We start from the raw sequence: 26,789 nt of genomic DNA, 5'->3' as shown, positions 1-26,789 counted from the left end.
GCTGGGTCTTTGCTCTGTGTAATGAAGGTTTTGGGTCCAAGTGGGTGGTCTCCAGGCCATACCTCTTGCTTGCTATAAATGGTGGGCAAGTGAGCTTGGGTCTCAGCACTGGCTGCTGGTGCCGAGATCCAAGCTCACGTGCCAAGCAGAGTGATGCTAAAGAAAGCCTGTGTGCAACATGAGGAATGCCAGACCTACCCACTGTCTCCAGATCCGTCTCCCCAGCCAGGCTCTGGATCTTATTTGGATGCAGAGAGATTTATAAGGCATTCTCTTAATTAGGGGCCCCTGTTTTGACTGAGAAAGGATGGGGAATGAGGAGACCTAACATAGGCAGGGCTGAACAGTGGACTGAAAGGGAAGGCTGGAGAGACCAGTGGCATGTGCTGTAAAGAAGTAGGGGCAATAAAATACACCAATAAAAATGATGTGTACCTCTGTGGCCTCATCTAAGGACGGGGAACAACAGTGTGTCCCTTCTAAGGGCAAACAAAAGAAACCTCCCCATATGTAAGCAATTATTGGAAACACATGGGATGGGTGGACAGGGCAGACAAATCCAAAAGCCATGTGATATTGCACAGAAGAGTGAGGCTCATGTAAAGCCTGGGAGTTCATATATTTCACAGGTCACAATGTACAGGGCTTCAGAGAGACTTTGGCCTCCTCTAAAAGCTGCAACTGGGAAGGCTCCTCTCATTTTGGCCTCAAGGCCTGTGCACAGATGGCTAAAGCTTGGGAAGGAGTGCTGTGTTGAAGCAGTTGACATGCTGCTGGGGAGAGCTGGAGCCCTGCTTGGCTTTGCTGTGCCCTTTGCTTTACAAAGCACTTGCAGCTGGTCGGTGCCACAGCAGCACTTAGCTGGGTTGCTGGGAGCAATACAGCTGTGTGCTGCTGAGCTAACTGTGGGGAATCTGTGCTTTTGTTTGATTTGAAGTGTGGACTTGTCATTATTGCCTTTAAATTTTCTGTCAGTGTAGTGGCAGGATGATATTCACTGCTGGGGTGGGACTCCCAGAAGCATTGCAACCAGCCTTCCACCCCTGCACAAAGAAAAAACAGCATCTAGGTTAATGGTTGGACTTGATCTTATAGGTCTTTTCTAACCTTAATGACTTTATGATTCTATCTTGGTATGTTCCCATCACCTCAAGGACTGTGAGATGGTCTAGATGTTCCTGAGTATGCTACCTGGCCATATGCTGCTGCTCTGAAGGCCACAGTAGGCTGGAATCCAAGGTGTTGTCCAGCTCCTGAGCAGAGCTGGTGTGCCTTAGACCACTCAATGCTCTGAAGAAGGGAGAGATCATCTTTGCTGAGATCCAGCCCCATGCTGTACCAGATCATCTCAACTGAGAACATTTGATCTTGGCAACAGATCTAAGTCAGTTTTATGAGCTGCTTCATGTCCACTTGCAAAGAACATGCTGTGAACTCCGTGCACGTCATCACTGATTTGGATGCTTTGAACTTGTCCCCATTGCTCCAACAGTCAGGTAAACCACCTCTTTCTCAAGTGCTGAAGCTCCAGTCTAACAGTGTCCTAAATCAGGCTAATTGGTGGGTTGCTGCTTCCAAATGTCTCATGTCACAAATTCAGGGATGTTACCCCATGTTATGTGGAGAATTGCCTTGTAGAAGTCAAAATTATGCCACTTGACCTTCCCATTGGAGACCGGGCTGTGGTACCTAGAGATCATAGTATTGACTTGGTTTCCCCAGCAGCAACCAGATGCTGAAGATTACCTTCTGCGTTTTAGCCTTAATAGGAAGAGTAAAGATTTGGAGACATTGACTTTTAAAATTATAGGTACCCTCCCTGTGCCTGTTCCCTGTAAAGTCTTGAACATCACTGTGCTGCTACAGTCTCTTGCTTTGCATCCACTGTTATACAAGTTCTCTGCTCGTCTGTAGCCTTGCAGTCTAAGGTGGATGGCAGGATTGTGAAAGAACAGCTTCCAAATGGGGCTTTAAGCCTTATGTGAAGACTGCCTCATTTTCTAATGGACAACTTCAGGTTTCTTCAAGTTGAACCGTGACAGGAGCTGATATGACTGTGAAATGCATAATTCCTTTGCAAACTATAAAAAGTGATTCTGCGTTGTAAGAAACAACAGAGAGGAAAGGACACTTAACTCTTCAATATGCCACGCTCTTGAATGTTAACATGATTGTGGGGTTGTTTTTTCACTGAGCAAGCAGATGTTTTAGTGCTCTGAGGATCACCTTTGCTGCAAAGGGTGCTGCTTATGCCTCTGAGGGCAATGGTATGTTCAGGCTCAGTAAACATGTTATGCTCCATCTCACTGTGCACTGAAAGCAAAAACTGCTCTTGGGTTTCATCGCAGAAGGGGCAGCTTTGCCAATATAAAGAAGAACTTGTTCAGGGTCTGCTTTCATCTCTGTGCATTATCAGAACTACTAAAATGAGTAAAGAGCTCTTTAAGCCTCATTGGACAGTGACACTAAAAATACCCCACCAGCTCACTCAATCCCAAGCCCCAAACAACTGAAAAACAAAAGCCAGCCCCAAACCCTAAGCCCCAGAAAACCCTGTGGTATCCATCACTGCCATATATAATCACAGTTAGAAATCCAAATGAAGTCTGCAGCCTGTCAGCTCTGCAGACAGATTTGGTGGTGATATGAGCAAAGCCAACATTTAAAAATGACTGAATTCTCATTATAAAGATACATGATCCTCCTTCTCATTGAGAACAGTTGGGCTTTGCTTCCAGTGGAGAGCCAAGCCATTTATTTTATAGCTCCATTGTACACTGCACTGGGAATTGTTCCCGCAGATAGAGGTTTCTAGCATGTTTTCCCTATGTACTTTGTTCCACATGCACTGTGCCCTTTGCACATGCTGAGGGCTCTCACATGAATTACACTTTGCCTGATTTGGTTGGATGGGTTTCCTACATTTGTGTCCTATAAATTGGCATGGCAATGTATTTATTTTGGTAATCAACCAGTTCTTTGTAAATCTGTGAGCTTAATCCTCCAAGAGAGGGAAATAAAAGGCTCAGTCTTTGCCTCTAACAATGAAGATAAATACCTTTATTTTCATAACTTTTGGACATCTTTTTTTTTTCATGGCAGTCAGCCAAATCATGAGGTCCTTGCTCAGGCAAGAACACACAGATGTCATTAAGTCCTCACCAGTCTTGTTCGGGCATGGAAAAACTCTTAAGAGGAAGGATGGTCTCATGGCTTTGCCATTGAGCAAGAATTTAGTTCAACTGGGCTAAGCTCTTGCTTCTGCCATATATTTCCAATGTGACTTTGCATGACCCTCTCTGTCTACACCTGCTCCCCCCAAACCTCCTGCTATTGAGCATATAAATCTCCTTGGTGCAGAGGCCCTCTCGCTGTGGGTCGATTCGTGCAGGAATTTCAGCCATGAGGCGTCACAGAGGCAGTACAGACACTAGAACAGCAATGCGCTTTTGGCTCTGCCTGCAGAACAGGACTGGCTCTGCCTTGCTCCGAGATGGTGGGATGTAAGCCAGAAGTCACCTCAGCCTGTTAATGCACAGCTATGCCCATAATAATAAACGTTTCTCACCTTATTAGTGCAGGTGCTTTAACAATCAGTTTGGATGCTTTGGTTGTGGTGCTCCTTGTGCTGAGGGTGGCTCACAGCTGGGTGCACCTGGCCCTGGGGCCAGAGCTGAAGGAACTAGGGTGACTGTTGGGGGATCTTCTGTCCTTTTCTGGCAGCTCATCCCTTCCCACGGACTCCAGCATCATCCCTCCTCTCCTGATCAGTAGTACTTTGGTCACTATTTGGTGAGACTGGTTATGCAAGCATCGTGGTTTCACTCCTGTCTGGAGGTACTGGGAAGATCTCCCTGCAGCATTTTAAGTTGTGCTGGGAATACAGTTATTAAGGCTGAATGAGCAAGACAGCAACTGAGCATGAAGGAGCAGGGTGGTGGTGTAAGGAGCTGGCCCCTGCATGGAGCGACACTTCCAGGGAGAGCTGGCCAGGCTGTGCAGGCAGCACTGGTTTGGGTCAGTTGGCTCATCTCAGGAGGGTGTCTAATACATCAGGCATGCGGCTTGATGTGGTGCTATTGACTGCAGCCTGATAAGGATCTCCATGTGCTTCCTCCCACCCTCCATTTTCCCCCCAGCTGGAGGGAAAACTTCACTTCAGCATCCAGCAGGAGGGTGAGGGACAGTGCAGCCCCACTCCACTGCCATCCAGGTCTGGAGCCTGCTGCAGAGAGAAGTGTACATGTGTGCTCCTTGGCAGGGTTCCCCTTCACATGCACAACCACATATGTTACTCTAATACACCTACGATTGAGAGCCTGAACAGCAAACTTTCACCTGGGGAGAGACTCCTCATGCACGTAAAGGGTTTGCTTAATGGAAGGAAGTAATAGGGTGTGTGCTGGTTAAGCTTGGCAGTACGGGACCAATAGGATGCAACCCAGAGTCTGGGTGCATAAGATACTCTCAGGCACATGGTGGGGCTCTTGGGGATGGTCCTGTGAGGGGCTAAGAGTGGGACTTCATGATCCTTGTGTCTCCCTTCCAACTCAGCATGCTCTGTGAAGAGCCCTTCCCTGGCCTTGGGTGGTTGTGCTAGGAGTGTGGTGGGAGTAGGGCGTAGGCCTATGACAAGTAGACTGCAGCCTCTTTGGTGCCTTCTTCTCCCTGGCCTGGCTAAAGGTGTTCATGAGGCCCAAATATCTCCCTGACTCCCTTAGGTTTCATTGGATAACTAGACAATAACAAACCCTTGGACACTTGACCTACGGCCACCACCATCTCGGCTGTAGCATATGTGCTCGTTCTTTGGGAGCAAAATTCACACACCACTAAAACCTATCCATTTCTCTGTGCCTCTTTACAATATCTGCTTCTCCCAAAGCACCATTCTGTGAATAATTTTAAAATTAGAGTAAAATTGGGGGGGATATTTACAGAAAAACAAATTTCCTAAATAACTGTTTCCATAAGTCAATAAGTAATGTCCTTTTCCCTTTACAACAAATAATGATAATGCTCCATTTTGTTTTTATACTAACCTTTACAGTGAAAGCAATATGTTGACCATAAATATTCCAGCTGGTTAATTCCTATAAAATTCTGCCAGCAGAATCAAATGATTTTATTACCCCACGTCAAATTAATGGCTGGGTGTCAACCTGTGTCACTTCCTGCTTGAAAAATGACTATGACATTAAGAGGATTTTATTTATGCTTTCCTGCCTGATGATCAAAAATAGTAAAATTGAACAGTGAGGGTGGGAAAAAGTAAGTCTCATAAATAGCATCACCATCACATCTCTTTGGAGTAAGCCCATGGTGATGCCCACACAGTGGGACTTGAGTATGTTTCCTGGATGCATGTTTGACTCTGTTTTTCCTTTTATGACTGGTTGCCATGGGAAGGGAATTAGGATGTACGACCATAAAATCAGCCCTGTCCTTAGCTGATTGCCTGATTTGATGAGATGGGTGGTACTGCAGGACATGCCCCAAAACACATTGTCCCTTTTGTAATAAGTTGTCTGAAATTCCTCTTCCTAACCCATATTTAGATATGGCAAAGGCCAAAAGGAAAAGAGCAGTTGGCCTTCTGGCTGCTGCCTGGGTTAAAGTCCCTCCAATTCAAGGAATAACTGCTGTAGTCTCATGCTATTGGTCTTGTATGTGTTGATGGTGATCCGAGAAGATACTTTGTCTTGGTGCCCAGGTAGCACCTTGATGGGATGTCAATTGTAGTCTATTAGTTTAACTGCTTATTAGTGGCTAATAACTTGATTATCAGTGGATAATTGTTTTATGGTAACACCTGAAAAGTACAGAGACTCTGGAGGGGTATATGGTCAACTGCAGGAGAGCCTGGGAAGAGTTCATTGTCTTTGGTCCAAGTTTTTGAACAAAACACTAAGGAACTCCATAAGATGGTTTGGGTAGAACAGAATAAGAAAACAAGGATAAAGAAACTACTCTGTCCTTTGATTTTTAGTGCTGTAACATCCTTGTGAAAAATACACCATCAATACACAGTGACCTCTTGTGCAAAGGAACAAAGGACCAGGTAAGCCTCTCCCACTGAAAGGTTCATTTAGAAGTCATCTGGAGACAGTGGCCTGGATGAATTCGCCTCTCTGCTTTCCCCCGTCCAGCCCATGAAAGTCGATGGAAACAGCAGCTGCCAAGCACGCCACACCTCTCAGCCTGCAATAACAATCAGGGATCAGCTCACCTCTGGCCCACAGTCAGTGTCTGGAGAAATCTTTTTGCTGCCAGTTGCCCCACGTTCAATCCCATTCTCTTTGGCTTGACCCATAGCTGGGGGTTTGGCTTTCAGTGCGCTAGTGAAATGCAGCACCAAAGGCCAGGCGAGGACGTTGCGATCGGCAGCATGAAAGATAATCCTCTTTCTGAGTCAGCTCTCAACCTCTCCAGCACTGCCAGCACTAGTACTGTTTCTCTTGCTGCCCTGGCTGTAGACATTCTTTCTGAGCCCAAATATTTCCACTGTATATTTTTGGAAGAATTGGAACGTTCCACTCACTCTTCCAAAATCTGAGTATCGTTCTTCATGGCCCTCCCTAAGAGTCAGCTCTGGACATTCTGCAGATTATTTTTATCCATCCTAACTTGTCATAACACACCCAGTTTTGCAGCGTTGTGTCCACCCTCTGTGAGATGTTCCCATAGATGTAATAGGAATGGTCATTACCCCTGTAGTCCCACCTGTCTCAGGATCAGTTGGGGATGAATCTAAAGGGAAACAGTCAATGCAATCTCATCATCCAGAAGCTGGGGCATACTGGAGCCTCTTGCAGCTCTTTTTTGACCACCTTCCCGAATCTTCTTACAGGAATAACAAGGCTCTAGGAAGGAATGGTATGGAGTGAGCACACACATGGGGTTTTATCTGGGAAGCAGGAATGGGTTCCCTTGCCTCCCAGTCAGACCCATTTAGTCTCTTCCCTACTTGGGTAAGACAGGAAAAAACTTTCTGCCTTCTCTCCGCTCCATCTCTTGGTTCACAAGTCAACATCATGGCCCACATAGACCCTGAGAATTCAAGATTTGATTTCATCACAACTGTAGACCATGAGTCCTGAGAGGAAACTGTTCTCTGCTTGCATAATCTGGTCCACAGAGCCAGAAAGAAAGAGAATGACAAATAAATAGGGAGGATGGGGTGTCCTTAGGGTGCAGAATGCTCTAATCAATACTGCAAACTTCTATGTTCCTTTAGTAAAGCCCTTGGCTCATAACTGGGGAGATTTTGACATGCAAGACCCTTGTTGTGGTTAAACCCCAGTTGGCAGCTAAGCCTCATCTAGCTTCTCACCCACTCCCCATGGTGGATGGGGGAGAGAATTGGAATGGTAAGAACTCACGGGCTAAGACAGAGATGGTTTAATAGCTAAAGCACAGCCACGTGAGCAAACAAAACAAACCAAGGAATTCATTCCCATGGGTGGGAAAGTGTTCAGCCGTCTCCAGGAAAACAGGGCTCCATCATGTATAACAGTGACTTGAGAAGACAAACACTGTCACTCGGAACATTCCATCTGCTGTTTTCAGCACAAATCCAAAACACAGCCCCGTACCAGCTACCATGAGGAAAATTAACTCTACCCCAGCCAAAACCAGCACAGCACTTCTTTCAAAGAATCTTTGCCATGTCTAGAATTTCCCGTAACTTGTTTTTTTGATTTACTTCAAAAACCTCTTCAGCCCAGATGTTCAAAGATGTACAAGCCTTTGAGCCAAAGAATAGCCAGTTTCCAACAAGTGGCCCATGAGGTGCTGGTATTCCTTTGCCACAGGACTGGCAGCATGAACCAAGCTTATATGGGAACCACAGCTGCAGGATATGGACATCTGAAAACACTGATAGAACATAAGAAAAAGAAAACAGTTCAGACACATGACCTCAGGGATAACATTTTGTTAAAGATTTTATATGTATATCAATGCTGTTCCCTCTGATAAAGAACTTAAAATTTACTTAAACTGAAACCCCTTACCTGTTGCTTTGAACTACTGTATCTTCTTACACAGGGGTTTATTTTGTCACCAGGCTAAATAAAATCATGTAGTTAGAGCACTTTGGCACCTGCTTGCATGTTTGCATCTGGGAAAAAGTATTTCTGACCACTCTCTCTCTCTTTCCCTGTGTGCAGTGAGTTTACAGAGCCAAAGCTACCCCTAGGGCTCACTTCTCATAGTTGCTCTTGGAGCAATCTATTTCCAAGCCACCAAGTGTCAGGATGGTTGGAGAGAGTGGAGCCTGACCAACCATTCCTGGCCATAGTCTGCAAAAATCAAAGCACGATGAAGCGTTCATGAGGACACCTAATTACGTTACAAGGTGTGAGGAACTTGGAACCATAATATTGAGACTGCTACAGAAAAGATTGTTGTGCCTCAAATTTTCCGGTGTGGCGAGCTTATAAAAAGTAAGCTTTTTATTTTATAATGTTTTTATATTATAATTATATTTTAACTCTCACTTTTAAATACATAAAAAGCTGTAATGTTCTATAACCTTACTGAACTGGAAAATCTGAGGCATGCACATTTGGGGATGATGACAGTTTGATGCATGGATTTTTTGGGGTTGGTCAAATTCCCTTGTCAAAATTCCATAATTGCATCTTACCCATAAGTAGGTTTTCACACTCAGTCCCCTCAAAGTCTTATTCAAGACTTTAAAATAGAGTTTAACTTATTCAGAGAAGTTGTGTTGGTCTTACTGAGTTGATCCACCCAAGCTAAGAGTAATAATAATAATAATAATAAATTATTCTTAACAACATAATTGTGTTATTTCTGATCGCTGCCTCTGGGATTCATGCATGTTACAAAGAAAGCCGGTGTCACTCTGTTTTAAAGATAAAACACACCCAGTTTACCAGTGGGGATGTTAATTAGACTTTGGACATCCATGTTTAATCTTCTTGCTTTTATCATTTTCCTACATGTGAAATGTTTAAAAAAATGTGGAAGCAAATTAGATAAACATCTGCTCTAAGCTGGACTCGTCCATCCAGCCCATAATTCAGCATGCGGAAAGGTTTCAGTGATGAGTGTGGCTATGGAAAGGGCAGACATAAATAGCATTATCTTCCCAGGGAGTCAGGTCAGGCTGCTGGCGGGTGTTAATCAGTGTCTCCTCTCATGCGCTGCCTGCTTGAGATGTGGTTCACCTTCATCACTTGCTTTGAGATGTTCCAAGCTGTTTTTCCAGATAATTTCTCCCATCCAACTAGGTTTCACTGTGGGGTTTGCCCTAGAGCAGCGAGACAATGAATGAAGACAGCTGCTTGTCTCTCTGATCCAAGTTCAATGATGCACCAAATGGGGGTGGGCATGAGCAAGCCTTCAAAATGGGATGCCAATCTCCAACATACTCAGAGTGTAACCCTGGATGCTGCCAATGGAGGAGTTAATGTTTCCTTGCTGTCCTCCTGGATGGTAACCCATTCCCATTTCCTCTTTCCTATAATTACCTTAGAAGGTACCACTCAGCACAGGGCTTTCCAGGGATGCTCCAGTGTTCCTAATTCATGGCATAGAAATATTGTGGAGGTGAGCTTGTGAGCAGGAGCAGTGCTGCAATGACATTTAACTAAAAAATGGAATGGCCTTTTCTGTACAGGAAGCTTCCAGTGGTCTCTTCTGAATTTGAAATCTGAGAGGTACCTACATTTGGCTAGTGCTTGCAGGGATGGAAAAACCGCCCCCTATGCCTGGACTAGACTTCTGAAGCTCCAGCACTAGCTGGAGAATCAGGCCAGGTGGGATTTACCCCTTGCTTTTGCCAGTGTGTAACCTGGCAGGGCTGATCTACTTGGACACAAATTCCTCCTCCTCTGGTGAAAGCAGGGAGCCAGGAGAGCTGCAGCTCTCCCAGCAGCTCTCAATGGCATGTGTTACCCCAGGGCGACTTGCATTCCCTGCTGTGGAAAGCTGTAAATTACACACCAATAACTGCATGGAAATGGCTGGGCAAATATTTTGAAAGACTGAGAAACTCTCTAGAAACCCCTGCTTTGTAAGTGGAAAAAGGTGAACCCAAAGGATCTCCCTGGAAAATTATTTGCTGGACGTTATTCATTCAAACAGCACAGCTCCCAATCTTCTTTCTCCCTTTCCTTATCTCCTTTCGTTTTTACACTTGCTATTCAAAATCTGATGAAACCATAATTTCCAATTTGACATTTTTTCCTTTCCAAATCTCTACTGTCAATAAATACTTCAAAGGTGCAGAGAACTCACATGCCAACTTCTAGCCTAGAGCTTACTTTTACAGCTCTGTAATAAACCCCCTTTAAAAAAATGTTTATAATGGCCGTGACCGTGGTACTTGACTATTGCAGTGCTTTCTGTCACCCCCGTAATGTTAAGTGCCAATAAATCACCTGCACTCTCATAGTGCCCTGTATTTATTTACAAAGCTGTTAGAGGAGTATTTTTTATTTTATTGACAAAGGAGAACAAAAGCTGGGGCTTTTTCTTCTGCGGATTTCTTGGGATTGTTTTTGGGTTTTCTTTGCACAGGAGAGTAGATAAATGCCACTTAAACCTCAAGCTGGCCTCTTGTACCTGAGGTATGTAATGCTGCTATTTTTGGAGGTGCTTCACAAGAGATCAAGTCCAGTTCAGAGCTGAGGCAGTGTACAGTTGCTTGGCCAATGAAGCCATGTGCATCACCTAACCTGTGCTTGGGGCTGAGCCTGCAGCCAAAAATAGGTTAGTGGGGAGGCACCAGCGTACACTGAGATGTTGGCCATGAAGCAAAGGGGGCTTGTCTGTTTTTAGGCATTGCTCAGAAGCATCCCAGACCCTGCTTGTAGCAGAAGGGGATTTTTGGGCTCTGATTTAGGCTGGGCAGGGCACAGCACTCACTTATTTCTCTTACGACCCACTTCTGATCCTGCTTGGCATCTCAGGGTGTTTTACTGGGCTTGTAGGGTCAATCACCCCTGTTTTGCAAAGAGGATTTTTGCTATTAAGTTTACCGAGTATTCCCAAAATTTCACCCACTGTTAAGGATTAAAAACATAAAACCATAAAACAAAACTATTCTTCATTCTTGTTTCCTGCTTGTTGCCATCTCTGCACTAGAAGTTTCTGAAAACAACTCCCTTTTAAGGAGAGGGATGAAGAAGGGCACAGTTTGAGCTTGCAGTATGAACACGGACAATCTTGGTTTGAAATGAATGCATAAAACTAAACTGTTTTCTCAAAAAGAGTATACATAGTAAGTTTTCCAACTGTGTCAATAACCCCAGGACAAATTGGATTTTCAGGCAGCAATGGATCATACAGGAAAACAAGGTTTAGCTGTTGGTAATTAAAAGTCAATATTAGAAGTAAAGGGCCAATCGGCCCCAAAAGGCACCTGCCTCCTCCTAGAGACTGTTTTGAAGATACTTCCCACAAACTGTGTTAGGAGCTGCTGCCTCTGAGTGGATCACCTGGTTGGAATTTTTCACGGAGCTTGAATTTATTAGAAAACAGCCCCAGTCAAGCAGAACTGTGCAAATTAAATTGGATTTACATGACAAGGTGGAGCCCAAGCACAGCAGCTAGGAAATGCCTGAGAAATAAAAGACAAACCAGAGGGGATCAGGGAGGAAGGCTGCTCTGTGTAAACAGTGTCTGGAAAAAAAAGGGAAAAAACTTTTGACAAATAGCGCAATAAAATTAAAATTTCCACTTCAGCTGCCCTGGGGGTTTCAAAAAGAGACACTGAGAGAGAGTGGGATATTAGAGGAAATAAACAGATTTCAGCATATAATAAGTAGGAGGTTGGAATATTATTGTAGGATAAAGTGTTCTGGGATAAAGTGAGCTGACCCAGAACATGTTCCTCTTGTGAGGAGGGTGAAAACTTGATCTTCAACCCCAGTGAAACCTGGAGGACTCAGTCTATTGGCCTCAGTAAGCTCTGGGAGAAGACTGACTTCCTAGTAGACATTAGGAGATTCATATTTTCTCTCCTTTAAGAAATGTATCTGTCGGCTCACACCACTGCCTATTATCTTATCAAAACATGGTTTCCTCATCAGTAATATGTAGGTTTCATCTGAATCTGTAAATAGTGAATTGCTTCCATATGCCAGATATTTCACTGGAGAGACCCTCCACTTTGGGAATGTCATTACTGCCCAAAATAATCTTCTGCAAATCATAATGTAAACTCAAAGTTATTGCAATTTATTAGCCATCACAATTTGCCAGGAAAATGGAATCAAGAGCGTATCAGGGAAAGTAACTCAATTGCAAAATGAACATGCCCTCTACTGCAGTCTGAGCGCATTAATATCGACTTTCCAAATCCAAAGAGTGATTTCCCCTTGTGCCTGTACAAGAACGTTGTGCAGCATGTTTTCTCCTGAAGGGAGCAACAGGATTTTGTTGAATATATGGAAGGGAATTGGTTTTCTCGTTTATTACTTGAAGCTGATCCGTACTGTCAACATTTGTGATGAGTAAACCTCATGAAATAACATGGCCAAAGGCTTAATCTGGTGCCACTGTGATTTGCAGGGATAAATTGGAGAGGATGTGACTGTGGCCACATGAGGGACCAATGAGGTTCCTTTGGCAGAAGTGCACAGTGCTGCTCTTAAAAATGAAGGAATCTGCTCACAGAGATAGTGTGCTGCCATTGACAGAGCTTGGGAGAGGGCATAGAGGAAATGTGGTGGAAAGAAAGTCATGAAAGAAGTGCTAAATGTGCCATTTCCTGCTGGAGTCGTTAGGCTTATGAGAAATCCTCCCTCTTGCATCCTACTGTTTGGAGTGTGGATTTGGGAGGTGAGAAGTGGCTCTTTATTAGTAACACTTTGATTCCCCTGATCCCGGTGGGCTTGTGGCTGGGATTTCCTCCAGCTAAGTGCTGATGTGAGCAGCATTCAAATATATTTGTATAGAAATATCAATGTGTAGCAGATCCAACAACTGGCTGTGTAGGGACGACTTATCTCAGAGCCCTCACCCTGACATGACTCCTCACACAGATGGTAACGCTGTATCCCTTCAGATAGAGCTTGTCTTTCAAGATGCTGAGGTCCTTCAGCATTGGCCAGAGATGTGCCCAGGATTGTTGCCATGTAATGGACAGACTGGCTCGGCCTGGCTCTGGTGCACAGTGATGCTGGGCAACCCCATGAACCTTAGACATTAGTCAGTCACAGATGACACAGATGGGAAACTTAAGAAGCTCCAGTATGTGGGTTCACGTCAGATGTCTGAGACTAGTTGTGTAGCTGACCTGAGAGTTGCCAGCAGAGCTGTTAGTTTGGCTTTGTCTAAAATTCACCTCTCCATCCTGGTGCAAAGAACAACCACTTTGGCTGTTGTTGAGATATGTAAACATATCTCTCTCTGAGGAGAGACATAAAGCCCTCGTCCCTTCATGGCACTCATTTACCTGGCAAGGACACCCCTTCTGATGTGGTATTGGAATTTCTGAGTCACTTGCGTGATGGAAAGCTGTAGTTTTGGGTGAGAGAATCAGAGAGGAAGGACAGACCAAACAGGTCTCAAACAGGGTTGTTTTTGGAGAAGCACAAGAGACGTCATTCCCTGAGAGCCTGGGCTGTCCACTGGGCTGGTGATGATGGATGCAAACTGGGTGTGGAATAGTGTGTTCCCCAATCATCATCATACCAAAGGGAAACATAGCATAACCTTACCCTACAAAGCCCATTCTGAGACATCAGTGGCTGAATTATTTTGGTAGGAGAATAAAAGTCTAAAAACACTCCGCTCCTTTAGAATTTGCTTGGTAGATGTTATGCCCACCTGCCCTGTGGTTTCTTTAGCATTGCAAGTGCTATGCTAGTGTCCAGGCCACCTTGGACACGGGAGGAGCAGGTCAGAGGCTTAGCCTAGAGCAGACTGCATCCTTACAGCTCCTACGTTGTGGTGGAGTGGTAGCTCACTTCTGTAGGACTTACATGTCATCCACAGGGGTTAGGAGAGCCACCAAGGTTTGCTTCAATGTGGACTCAAACTGGCTTTCAACAGATCTTTTCCTTCCCTTTTTTTTTTTTTTTTTTAACTTCTTCCTAAAAAATAAGTGTAAAAGTTTTTTCCACTCTGCTTGAATTTAATAGCAGGGTTTTTTCCATTAATTTCTGTGAGGTTGCAGGTATTTGTGTGTGTTTCCACCAGCTAGTGCCCAAGTGTAACTGCTGAGGTAGTCTGAAAAAAATGGCTTCTTACAGAGAAAAGAAAAATGGAGTTCTGCTGGAAAAGCTTTTGTTTAGCAGTGGCTGGAAAAGGTTGTTCTGGGACTGATTTAAAGAGCACTGAGTAATCTTATGCACATACCCTCAGGGCAGCCATAAGTTTAGTGATGAAAATGTCTGCATGCTTTGCACAGCTCCACTCAGGGACTGGGGGAGAGACAGCAGTTCTGGAACAACACACAGAGCCCCATGTGGACCGTGTAATTGCTGAGGGGAGAGGATATTCTCCAGTGGGAGCAAAGACAAGCCATGTGGGTACTTGAGGCAGGCAGGACAAAGCATCAGTGCAAACTGCAGTAATAATTCCATCCCAGTGCCCCACAGAACTTCCTCATGGGAGATGTAGTCCCTCCCCAGCCAGTGCCAGGGAGAACAACTTCCCTTCTGCACGTGCTTCTAATTTATATAATTTGCTTACTAATTACAGCACAGAAGGAATGAGGGCTTGGAAGAGATGGTGGTGGCTTTTTTGTGATGTTGGTTCTTGATGTGGCTGCCTTCTTGTGCTGGAGTTTTGCGTGTGTGTGTGACATAAGTAGCCTTAAAAATACAACGGATTGGGTGGAAGGAAAAAAGGAATGGAAACTCTAAATCTTTGACTAAGCTAGATACCATAATGATCCTGGCAATTAACTATGGGAGAGCTCCAGAGACAGATTTTTTTTTCTGCCATACATTTGTTTTCAGTATAACTGAGAGAGGAGAGACCTTCCCACTTGCTGCACAGCAGCCATGTCCAAGGGGGCTTGATTATAACTAATTCCAGAACAGGGTGTCCCTTCTGGGGTCTCTGTGTGCTTTGCCCATAAAACTTGCACCCCCCTCCTCTAAGACTGACATTAAATAAAGGAAAATACACTCCAAAGGCTTGTCGGGTGAATGAGGCTCTTTGTTCTGGAACACTGTCACCCAAGAGGGAGCCCTATGGGGAGATTTATAGCAAGAGTCCAAGCTGCTAATGAAGCAGGGCTTCTTTGACTAGTGAGGTGGCAAAGCACTACGGCACAGCAGCCCAAGTTCAAGGAAAAGGAAGCTAAGGATGGTTGTGAGCCCATGGTTATGTGCATGAGAACTTAGGTATTTTGCTGTATTGTTTGTGCTGCTTAGAGCTGCTGCTGCTGAGGGAAAAAGTTTTGCCAAAACTATAGGGTTTGGCCATGGGGTCCTGGGGTTTGGCCATTTCTGAAGCAACCTCTGGTTTTCTGGAGGCAGCTCTAGTTTTCACTGGCTCATTGAGGTCCCTGAAAAGCCCTTGTGTCATTGAGGGCTGTTGGAATGCAGCACCATATAGATCTGCTCTCCTTGCTCTCATGGTCACAATCTACACAGTTTCTGCTTCTTTAATTCCTGAACCATCTGGATGTTTTGCTTATGTCCAAAGATGCCTGAATGAAAGAAGGTGCATCCCATGGTGCTGGATTTTGGTATGAAGAGGGACCACTGATTCTGCAGTCTCCTGGAAGGAGTCAAAGCCTGGAAGCAGTGAAAGCAATAAAGAGCAGTGTTGGAGTTGAGAGTAAGAGCCACCACAGGCAGGTTAGATAAAGCCAAGGGATTTGGTTAGACTTCTCCGTTTAGTGCAGCTAATCTAGTTATCCTTTGCAAGTCAGGCTGGGACCTCAGTTTGCTCTTCTGCTCTGTCGGTAAACAGCTACATTGGAGTAAGAATGTTTGTTATCTTTGTAGAGATTGGGAGTTGAGGCAAAGACATACTGGCTGATTTATCAATGGAGAGAGAGCTTTGTCTTGCTTAAGATCAAGCAGAAAGGCTATAAAGCTGCTGGGATATGAAACTACATTCCTGTTTCAGTCTAGTTCCAAACAGGCTTCACCCTCTGGAAGAGTTTTCTTATGTTTTGTTAATTCCCTATCAAGCAGGAAGGCAGGTTTATGGCATATGTTCACCCTATAGTGCTTGCAGTGCTAATGAATTTGAGTAGTTAATCAATTTAGTGTGAGTTCTTCTAACTTAAAATATATATATATCAAACCATCCAATTTCTGCTTACTCCTTGCAGAATGTTTTCTGTCCTGTCAGTCTAAACACTGGGAAGTATTTTAAACAGATGTAGGCCATCAGTTTCTATAAACATCGTAATTGCTTGGCACCACCGATGCTTACATTGAAAGATGCAGATTTCCAGGATCTGCACAGACACCAGCCACACTTTCTGAAACACAATTTACATCCCGTTAGAGGCCTGTAACCTTCCTCCTGTAAAACTCGCTGCAGCCTGGAGCCTGGCACCAAACAAGGGCTGTTATCCCTGCAGCTTTATATAGCTCCGTGCTGCAGGCTCAGCCATTTTAGCATCCTGGCTCGGCAGGGTTTGATAGGAGGATGTGGTTTGGATTTTGCCCCAAAAGCTCTTTGTTCTCATTACTGTGCTGCAAACTACATGCAACGTTACTGGCACCTCAGGTTGCTCAGGGATTTTCAGGAGAAAATAATGCAATGGGTCTCCCTGTGCTTGGTTCAGTCATTTACCCACAACTTTCTATGAACTCACCCTTTGATCCACGGGCCATGTTGAAGTTGATGTCCACAGTGCCATCCCTGGGAAGCAGAGGAGGTGTGGTCCTCAGCTTGCTCTCTCCTAAAAGTGATGAATTGCGCTGAAGTGGGGAGAGGGGTTGAAAAGAAAGGATGGGTAATATTCATGCTAATAAATCTAGTGCAGCAATTAACATCGCCTTTAAAAATGTGTATTATCAGCACAAATGGAAATAGAGACAAGAGCAGCAGCCAAGTGCTGCTCTGTGTTTATAACCAAACAGGATGGACTCAGCATTAGCTACAGACTTCTGGCCAAGCCCATGGCTCTCCTGGACTGGGGTGAACAGTTCTCCTCAATCCATCTTTCCTCTTGAGGTCATCTGCAGCTTAGTTGTTTGTACTCCGTATTTGCCTGCAACATGAAGGTCACTGATTGCCCATATCCTGGGTCCTTGTTGTAGTATTTTTGTTGTTGATGATTCCTTCCATCAGGCCTAACTGGGAAGGTTAAAATTGGACACCTTTGCACTGCAGACTAGTGGCAGTGAGTGGTTTGAAGGCGTAAAGCAATTGGGGGCTTTGCCCTGCATCATTCCTGTCTAAAGACAGCCCCATGTGCAGTCTCCTCCTGTTAAGAAATAGTAAGTGGCAACAAAAAAAGAGACTTTGCTGATAGCATATGTTCAACTCACAGGCTCATTTCTTAATATACTTTGGCTCCAGCCTCTAGCTGAGAAGCCAGATTGCTAAAGCACCAGAAGTGTGGATAAATGTAGTCAGGGCATTGCATAATTTTTGCCTCAGTGTGACATACAGAGAAAGCTGTGAATATCACCACAGACCAAAGAAAGCAACTGCTGCTCTCGTCTCTGACCCTCTGAAACATGCATTTCAGGTCACTCTTCTGCCACTATCAATTTTTGGTCAGTTTGATGTTGGGAAAAGTGTTGTCCAGATTTTGAAGCACAAAGGAAGTATTTCCCACTCAATGGAGACACAGAGGGTAGAGTAAGATAAGTACTTATCTCCAGAAGGTGATGAAGGTGATGACACTTCCAGGTGTCTACTTAAGGTGTCTAAGTTTGCTGTCTGACTTAAACTGCTTAACAGCTTCCCTACACAGGGAAGAAAGAAAGGTTACTCTGTAGGGCTCTTCTCTGGACATGAGATAATTCTAAAATGCTCACAGAAAGAAAGATCTCTACAGAGATTATAGATTGAAGGCAGATCAGCTGCCTAATTTAGTTGCCTATATGATTAGAGTTGTCTGGGGCGAATGTTCATTTTCCTTTGGTCCCAGTGACAAAATGTTTCTAGGGCATCTGGTGAGCACCTCTATGGTGCAAGGAACAGGTCCCAGCAACAATAAAAAAGGGACCTTTTTTTCCCCCAGGGTACTGAACTTTGCCCAGAAAGCTTTCAAGGCTCTACAAGGAAACCTAAAGCCAGAGCAAAAGGTTGGAGTTTATGGAAGTGGTTTGTGGTTGTGGTCAAAAGAGTTTGCTCTTCCATCTGTGCACATGGGTCTTATTCTAGGAATTTTTGCTCATGTCACTGGGAATTCAGCCCAAAACAGTCTCTCTGGGTCAGAGAAGAAGAAAGAGCACAGCTCAGGAGTCAGAAATGCACAAAACTTGGCCTGAGACAGAGTTTTGCACTCTCTGAGCAGGGCATAATCTGATGTCAAGCTTTCCCCGAGAGTCATACTCCTAAATGGGAAGGAGCCCAAAATGATCACATGTTGAATGCCTGTTCAAAGACAGCTGGCTCTTACTGCCAAACTAACTGCTTGGGGAGGTCTTCTCTTGAAAAATTCACTGCTGCCCACATGCTGATCGTCCTCCAGAGAACAGGCATTTCTCAATCGTGGTTGGGCCAACAGCTCTTTTCAAACTCAGTGTTTGAGGAGTCATTGTCTCTACCCTTACCTCCACCTGCACCTGGGTCAGGAGCTCAGCAGCTGGTGCTCTGCTACTCAGCTATCCCTTCCCTTTCAACCAAGATGGGTGTTAGTGAACTTTTCTGAAGGTGTGGGAATTTCCTTGTGGTGGCTTCTGGTGGGAGATCAACAGAGAAAAAGAAATCTGTCTGCTTTGACTACAAGCTGAGCACACTTCTGGGTTTGGGGTAACATAACAAATGTGAACATGGGAAAAATAGTATGTCCCTCCTGTTCTTTTACTGCACTTGATGGGTTTTAAAATATATATAATTTCCTCCCTCTGAATGAAGTGTACCTGGAATTTCTTACTGCAGAAGTTAAACTGAATTCTTGGTCAAATAAGTCCTGTAAAGAAAATGCAGTAGGGTTTCAGGCATCTACATGCTTACCATAATTTCAGTTTTTCTTAACTGTATCTTACCTCAGTATCTCAAGTGATGTTCACATGTCTAAAGATATTCAGGTTTTGTCCTTTACATAGCAGGCAAAGGTAAATTTTGTAAACTGTAATTATTTGGTTCAGACAAGTACATCAGCAGGCAGTGGCCCCTCCAGGGTAGACCTGAATTTCTTGGATTTCTCAGATTTGGCTACAAAACCCTTCAGTGCTCCAGCAGAAGTTGGTGATCAGATCTTCTACTGGTACATGAGAACCATCCAACTCAGTATCTCAACAGTTATGTAAATATTTTAAAATTAAGAAAACAAGTTAATTCATCCATTCTAGCCTCTTTAGAAGGTACTTTCATGGTTTCATGAGCATAATTTGCATATTTCTCCTAGTGAGAGTGACCCATTAGCCAGAGAAGCAGTGATCCCTCGTTCCACCATCACCAGAACATGAGACAGTCCACGTGAAGATCTGAATGCCAAGACTGGCCTCAGCCAAACTGTAGACTGGGGTTCAAACATCAGTAGCAGTTATTTAGGAAACGTTTATTCCAAGATACGGTTTAGAAATGCCTGCAGTGTTTCCACCCTGGTAGACAGGGACCAGAGCTGCTGCTCTTCAGCATATTTCCAGCTCCTAGGAAGCCAACTGCTGGGCCCTTCACAGCCTGCCTGGTTGGCATCTGGCTGGGTTGGGTTTAAGTCTTTCTCAAATCATCAGCATATCTCACTTCCCACCCTTGTACAGCAAAACAACATCTTTTCCCTGCTGCCAAAATTTTTTCCACTGGCGATGCAGAAATCAAGTCCTGGCAATAATCCCTTCTGGACTTTAATATTTCCACCTGCAAAAAGGAAAAGAAAATAAAGCAGCAGAAGTCACTATTTGTGAGGTTTTCAGGGTTGCAAAGTCACTTTCCTGATGCTGCAAGGCTCACACCTTGGGAAGAATAGCCTCTTTTCAGCCACTGACATTTTGTTGCACGTGGATGGAGCAATGGCAAAGCCCTTCTGTTTGGTGCAGGCTCTTGATCCATTACTCTTTCACCCTTCCCAGTAACTCAAGATCCAACAAGGACTCCTTTGACATCTTTTGGGACTGAGCTGGAGCAGGGCTGGGCAAAGCCTTCCCCTTCAAATGGCAGGAGGAAAGGTGTTTATGGGAACGCCTGGGTGCTCGTGGGCATCTCCAGTCTGCGGGGAAGTCACTGAGCAGTCAGGTCAATTATTTTTAATGAACTGGGCCAAAGCTGATTGTGTTATTTTGTAACATATTAGTTTGGAAAGCAGTGAAGTTATTTGGCATCCTTCCCTGGCCATCACAGGGACCCTTTTGTGCTTTCCTTTTCCCCACTTTTCTCTCGTGTGTATAACTGGCTCCCACATCTCCACTTGCTGACGCTGATTGATTGCATTAATATCACTGTAAATATTACATAATCTCCGCTTACAATGCTAGAAGGAACTGATGAGTTTTACTTTGCCAAGAGTTTTCAGGCTAGAAAATAATAATAATAATAAATAATTCAGAAAAATTAAATCTTTCTTCTTTTTCTCCCTCATATTTTTTTGCCGCGTGCATATTCCATTGGTCCTGTCGGCTGCAGACCAGGACAAGGCTGTTTGTGGCCATTGCTTCAGTGGGACAGTAAAAGAGAGGTGGGCATGGCAGCAAACTGTGCCTGGCCTCAGGAGAGGTGACAGGAAGAGGGGTTATTGAAGGATGTCAAAGATCAGGGTGTTGAAGGACATGTTACTTTTCTTACAGAGAAGAGTAGGTTTCAGAAAACAGAGTTCAAGTGAGCTAAGGAGGATGTGGATGTGCAGGGGGGTCTATACCCAATCCTAGCACTGCGAGTCAGTGGAAATACAGTTATTGCAGTGTGGTACCCTGTTGTCTCCATTAGTGGCTGATTTGAAGTCAGTGTACTGGGTATTTGAGTTCACCCCATTTAGGATTTAAAGGCCCTGGTTTCACTTGACTGCAGATGTGACAGCTCTCCCAGGGTCTTTCTGAAACATGGGCTGCGGGGGCTGCTCTGCTGGGGGGAGGGAAGGAGGAAAGGCTCCCCTGGGCTTCGAGGAGCCTTGAAGTATGGTCCTTCTCACCCTGCTTAGGGAAGGTGGGAGGGGAGATGTGACTTCTCTCTCTCCAGCACAAATCCAGGATCATTTGACCTCGTACATGTAACACATCCTCCATCCTGACCCTCATTCAGGCCAGTTCTGTTTCTTTTCTTTGTCTCCCTGCCGGAGACAAATCCATATCAGGTTGCATTTTGAAGCAGGCACACTCTTCTCAGACTCCATAGAAAATCCATTTATCATATCAGCCTTACATTAGCCAAAGTATCAGAGATAAAAATTATCTTGGAAATCTAAACATAGATTCTAATCTAAGGTACAGCAGCATCTGTTTCCCATTACTTTTTATTACTCGCAAGATTCGAGCGGCATTACTCCTGCAGTGAGATATTTCTGAGAGCGGAGGGCTGCGCTTCCCAGAACTGCAAGTCCCAGTGCTGATTGCTGCTCATCTCCTGGGGCTCATCTGCATGGCAATAGCTGATTACTCCATGCAGCACTGGGAAGCGCGTGTCCTGCACACGGGCAGGCTCCTCGGGCAGCGGACTTGACTGAGATCAGGGGCTATGCTGACTTCAGCACTATGAGCACTGTGGCTGGACTTCTTTCAGAGGGCTGCTTAGGGACATTTTTCAGAGGTATTTGCTATACCAGTCTGCCAGGCTTCACTGGTCCAAGCTAGCTGGGGAGAAGCAGTGATGTAGATACACAGACACAAAGCCATGACTTCAGGCTCCTTTTCTAGCTGAGCTCTTTCTGAGCTGTGCTTTGGGGACGATGAGCTCCACACACGGTCTTGCCAGAAGTGACTCAAACCTACCACTACTTCTTATTTCATGAGGGCAAATCCTGCACAATGTGCAGCTTTTGGCTAATCATGGGACTGGCCACTTGAACTGCATAATGCAGACAGCCTTTCCTGTACCCCAGGGAATGGCTTCAGGGCAGCCACATCTCAGGGACACCCCGGAAGAGCTGGGGGCCCTGAGGGCACTAACAGACCTTGATCTTGCCAATGTCTATCAGTATCTGAATGGAGGGTACCAAAAGGACAGAGGCAGGCTCCTCTCAGTGGTACCAAGCAATAGGACTAGAGGCAATGGACAGAAACTGAGGTACAGGGGGCTCCACCTGAATAGGAGGAAAATCTTCTTTACTGTGCAGGTGACCATACACTGAAACAAATTGCCCAAAGAGGACAGGGAGTCACTCTCACTGGGGATGTTCAAGGACCATCTGTATAGGACCCTGTGCAATGTAGTCTAGTACAACCCTGCTTCAGCAGGGAGTTTGGACCAAATGACCTAATGTGGTCCCTTTCAACCTGACCCATTCTGTGGTTTCCCTGACCTGCCTCACCGAGGACATTTGATGGTCCCCAGTTGAGCTCAGCCTGAACTGCACTGCAGGATTTCCTGCCCTTTGCCCTGTTCCTGAGTTGCTGCTTGGTTTTTCCTGGATTTTCCTTTAGGGAGCAGCCCTGCTCTTGCGCTTCTCCCTGACGCCAGCAAGCTTGCCGTTGTGTGCAGTGCCTTGGGCACAGTGGAGGGGGTGTGCTGTGAACTCAGCCTTGCCCCGCCACTCAGAGACAAGTATGCAGCTCTGCAAACTACTGTTTGCCTCTTGAGACAAATTATGGCATACTGCAATAGTTGAGGAATAGCATAAGAGGAGTATGCAATGAATCATGATGCATATGCACACGAGGGGAAAAGTTCAACCTTCTGTTTGCCATTATCTGACTCTTGAAAGCTGAACTGCTCAATTCTTGCATTTTCTTAGCGGAGTTTATTTCTGTGGTATTTCCTAAGTCTTTCTGTCTGTCTCAAGGCAGGGGAAAGAGAGTGTGTTCCATCCTCAGAACTTTGCATTTGTTCTGGCTTGCAAATAAAAATCAAATCAAAATTAAATAGGATAAGAAACATGTACCATGTAACTCTAGATCTCCGTATTTGCAGAGTTGAACTCCTTTCTTCGGCTTACCCAGCTGGAGCAGCTGTGGTGTGCCTGAGGCCTCACGTGCTGCTGCACATTCTGGCTGGGGTGGAGGTGGGTACAGCCATGGGGACTTTGGAAACTGTTTTGGCTGCAATGGGACATGCACCCTGCAGTGACAGTGCAGTGGTGTTAAAAAAAAAAAAAAAAAAATCATGTGTTTCTGTTAGAGTCAGAGTTGTCAAGCCATGTTTTCTCACTGCATCAATTGAAATTGGTTTTCCCTGATAGGGACAGAGAAAGTGAAGAGAGGAGATCCAACTCCACCAACTAACTCAAAGTTGACTTTACCTCTTAAGGTACCTGTTTTTCCCCAGTAATAATAACAAAAGCACATACTGACCAATCTCCTAAATTAAATCCCTTGAGGTGTATGACTGAGCTTTCCAGGGTAGCCTGAAACCCCCCAAAATTACTACTGCCAATACAGGAAAATTAGTCTTTCATTCAATTCATGGTCACTATGCATAAGTAGTCCCAAAGAATTGTGGTACCCAGGACGAGATACAAATCAGGGATTTGTTAGTCTCTGCTCAGTACATCAGATTTTGTCAAACTTCCAAACTGTATAGTGGATATTTATCCTTCCTCAGGCAAATGTTGACCATGCAAAGAGCAGGCCAAGAGGTTTCCAATCATCTCTTAATCATCTATGAGTACCCACATGGGAGAGGGGTTTTTTTTGGGGGGGAAAACAAAAGTACCTCCTTAATCTAGCAAAAAAAAAAAATGAGATCCCAAAATAATGAGGAAACAGAAGCTAAACACATTTAGAGTGGTGACAAGACATGGGTTTTCAAGAATGACACTAATTACACATTGAAACCCATTAACTTGGTGACTGGAGGAGTCTACATTCCTTCCTTCCTCCCCTTCGCTGCCAAAACTCCTCTGGAGAGCGCAGGCTGAGCAGCGAGGGAGGTCAGTGCCCGGAGTGCTGCGACTCCTCCTCTCTGAGCTGGGAGGAGGAAGTTGGGTTGTGCCAAACACCATCACACCAGCTCATGGTTATAAACTCCCTCTAGCTCAACACTCTGGAGCGTTAGCCCTGAAGCCTAAGGATATCCATTTCTACTTGAGAAGTACTTCAGGCTGATTTCTTGGTCAACAACATGTGCTTTTGCTGGGATTGGGACCAGTAGGAGTAAAGTCACCTCATTTCATCCTAAATCCCCTTCCTGTACCACCTTACTCTTTTCCACACAGCTTGCGTGAGTTGCTTTTGTTGCAGTTCTGTAGATAAGCATATGTGGTTCATGTATCTAAAACTACAACTTGGATTACATATCAATGAAAGTAACTAAAAGAACCATTTCACTTGAGCCTGACCTGCCAAATTAACCTGACCAGAATAAAATGACATTTGCAGTGTTTACGCCAACCTGATTTTTCTGGGTATTGTCCCGCGGGGGGGGGGGGGGGGGGGAGGGCTCCTTCCCGCCATTAATTTCACAGTGACATTTGCCTTTTTATTGTGTGCTCAAACTGGCAGTATAGTTACCAAACTTAGAAAACTGTACCACATCTTATCTTTTTTTTTTTTTTAAAAAACAACTTTGACTGTCTGAACTGGCTGCACTCAGCAGGGAAAGGTCATTCTGGAGAAAGCGGACTGACGCTGAGCACTGTTCAAATACTAACAAACCACAAGCAGTTTGAGACCAGAGGAACTGGATAGGATTTTGCACAGTGTCTGATACAACAGAGCCTAGACCTCAAAATGCTCCCAAAACACAGGGATGAGGGTTGTCTGTATGGGTTAATCCTGCCTGTCTATGCACTGGAGGAAATATTGCAGTATTCCCCCTGTGCCCACCCCCTTGGGAGCCGGAGGAGAATTTAGGTCAAAGTACAGAGCACCGTATTACCGGTATTAGCACTTATTAACCAGTTTGATTCTATTAAGGGAAACCTGCAGCGAAGAATGAGAATGGAGTTGGCCCTTTCCACAAGTGCTTTAACAGCTGGTGGCCTGAGAGCTGTTTTGATGAAATAAATCACCCTCATGGAAAAATCTCAAAAGCCACAGACTGTGGAAAGTTGACCAGATCTTTACTGGCAATATTTAGGGATGCTCTAAACAATGAGATGGTTGTTTTCCTATTACTTTCAAGACTGTGCCTGGAAAAACATGATATCCCTGAAGCTTTCTTGCCCTGAAAAGTCTGGGATGCGTGGCACTGCTAAACCTGACTGCAGGATTCCTGGAGGGCTTGTAAAGAATTAGTGTATCCAATAATTAGCAGGATAGCTCTGACCTCAGTTGGAGATGGCAAGACAGACAAGGGCAAAGGGTTTTTTTGCTGGAGCCTGGCTTTTTCCAGCAAGTATCCTCCACAATCCTGCACCTGCTTTGAATTCCTGGGGAAAAAAAAAAAAAAAAAAAAAAAAAAAAAGAAAAAAAGGAGTTGTTGCAATGCACAGCCTCTGCCATAAAATCTGTGAAAAGTAAATACACAGGCAGGGCTGACTGAGCCCCTCAGATCCCAGTAGAGTAGCTGCAAAGCATCAGCTCTCTTTGTGCCTATGGCAGGATTTCCCCGTGGAACTCTCTGGCCTCTGGATGGCATTGCAGGGAGGCAAATCCAGAGTTCCATCTGCTAAATCTATTTTGGATTATATCTTGAAGGAGATGTGCTGGAAAAAACATTTCCTGGGGCAGACAGAGGCTGTGCCTGCACAGGCTGGGAAGAAGAGCTGGACAGAGGCACCACGTACACAGGTCGGGAGCTGGCCCTGTGGTTGCCCCGGATCTCCCTTGACCTCTTTGCTCAGACAGATGCAGCAAGTGAGCAGTTCCTCAAGCTCCCAGACCATGGAGGCAGGGAGAAGGCATTGGAACTATTATTTCTAATTGAGCTGAGGTGGTTGAGAGGGTTTGGTTAAGTTTGTTCCTCCTCTTCTGGAGCCCCTGGAGCAAAGCACTGTGGGGACTTTGCTGGGTTTTACAGCTGAAAGAGCTGAGGTGACTGGCTTCAATACAGGTCACTGCAGATAATTTAGCAGATAATGTGACTTTCTTTTCACCTCTTCACCTTGATCGCTTCCTTTTTACCTCTAACTTAAACCACTTCATCCACAGCCTGTCTTTGGGGGAAAAAATAACAGAGAAGAAACTAGGAGATGTATAAATCAAAGTTCATCTTGACAAGAAGGGATCTAATTTTCACTTACTGTTCTTGGGCAGGTCTTCAGTCCAGACTGCAGAACCAGTTGACCTTTTGGAGGCTGAGAGTAAGGATAGGCAAAAGAAGTAATCTGGTCTAAGCTGCTGAGCTTGGAAATCCTTCTGCAGCAGTGAAAGGACGTTAAGGCCATACAAGAAATGAGACCCTTCCTGTCTGGTTGTTGGTTCTGAGCTAGGCTTGACCTTTTCACAAATGCCTGTGTGCTACAGAGGAGCTTAATGCTGCCATTAAGTAGTGAAGAAGTAAAATAGAAGCAATCTGCCAAATTCTACCTAATGAGGTCTTTCTCTTTAATTGGGTGTTTGTGGAAGTAGAAAGGGTAGTTTAAGTACTGTAGAAGATGTCAAACCAAGGAGAAGGTGCATGGCTGGCTGGTTGGGCTCCTCTTTTCCAGCCAGGCTGTCACAGAGCTTTTTGGGTTACCCTGGATGAAGCAC

This window comes from Empidonax traillii, unplaced genomic scaffold (assembly GCF_003031625.1).
Source record: "Empidonax traillii isolate 1590-97213 ecotype Southwest subspecies unplaced genomic scaffold, ASM303162v1 scaffold50:size1795014, whole genome shotgun sequence".
NCBI lineage: Eukaryota > Metazoa > Chordata > Aves > Passeriformes > Tyrannidae > Empidonax > Empidonax traillii.
This window is presented reverse-complemented; position numbering follows the sequence as displayed.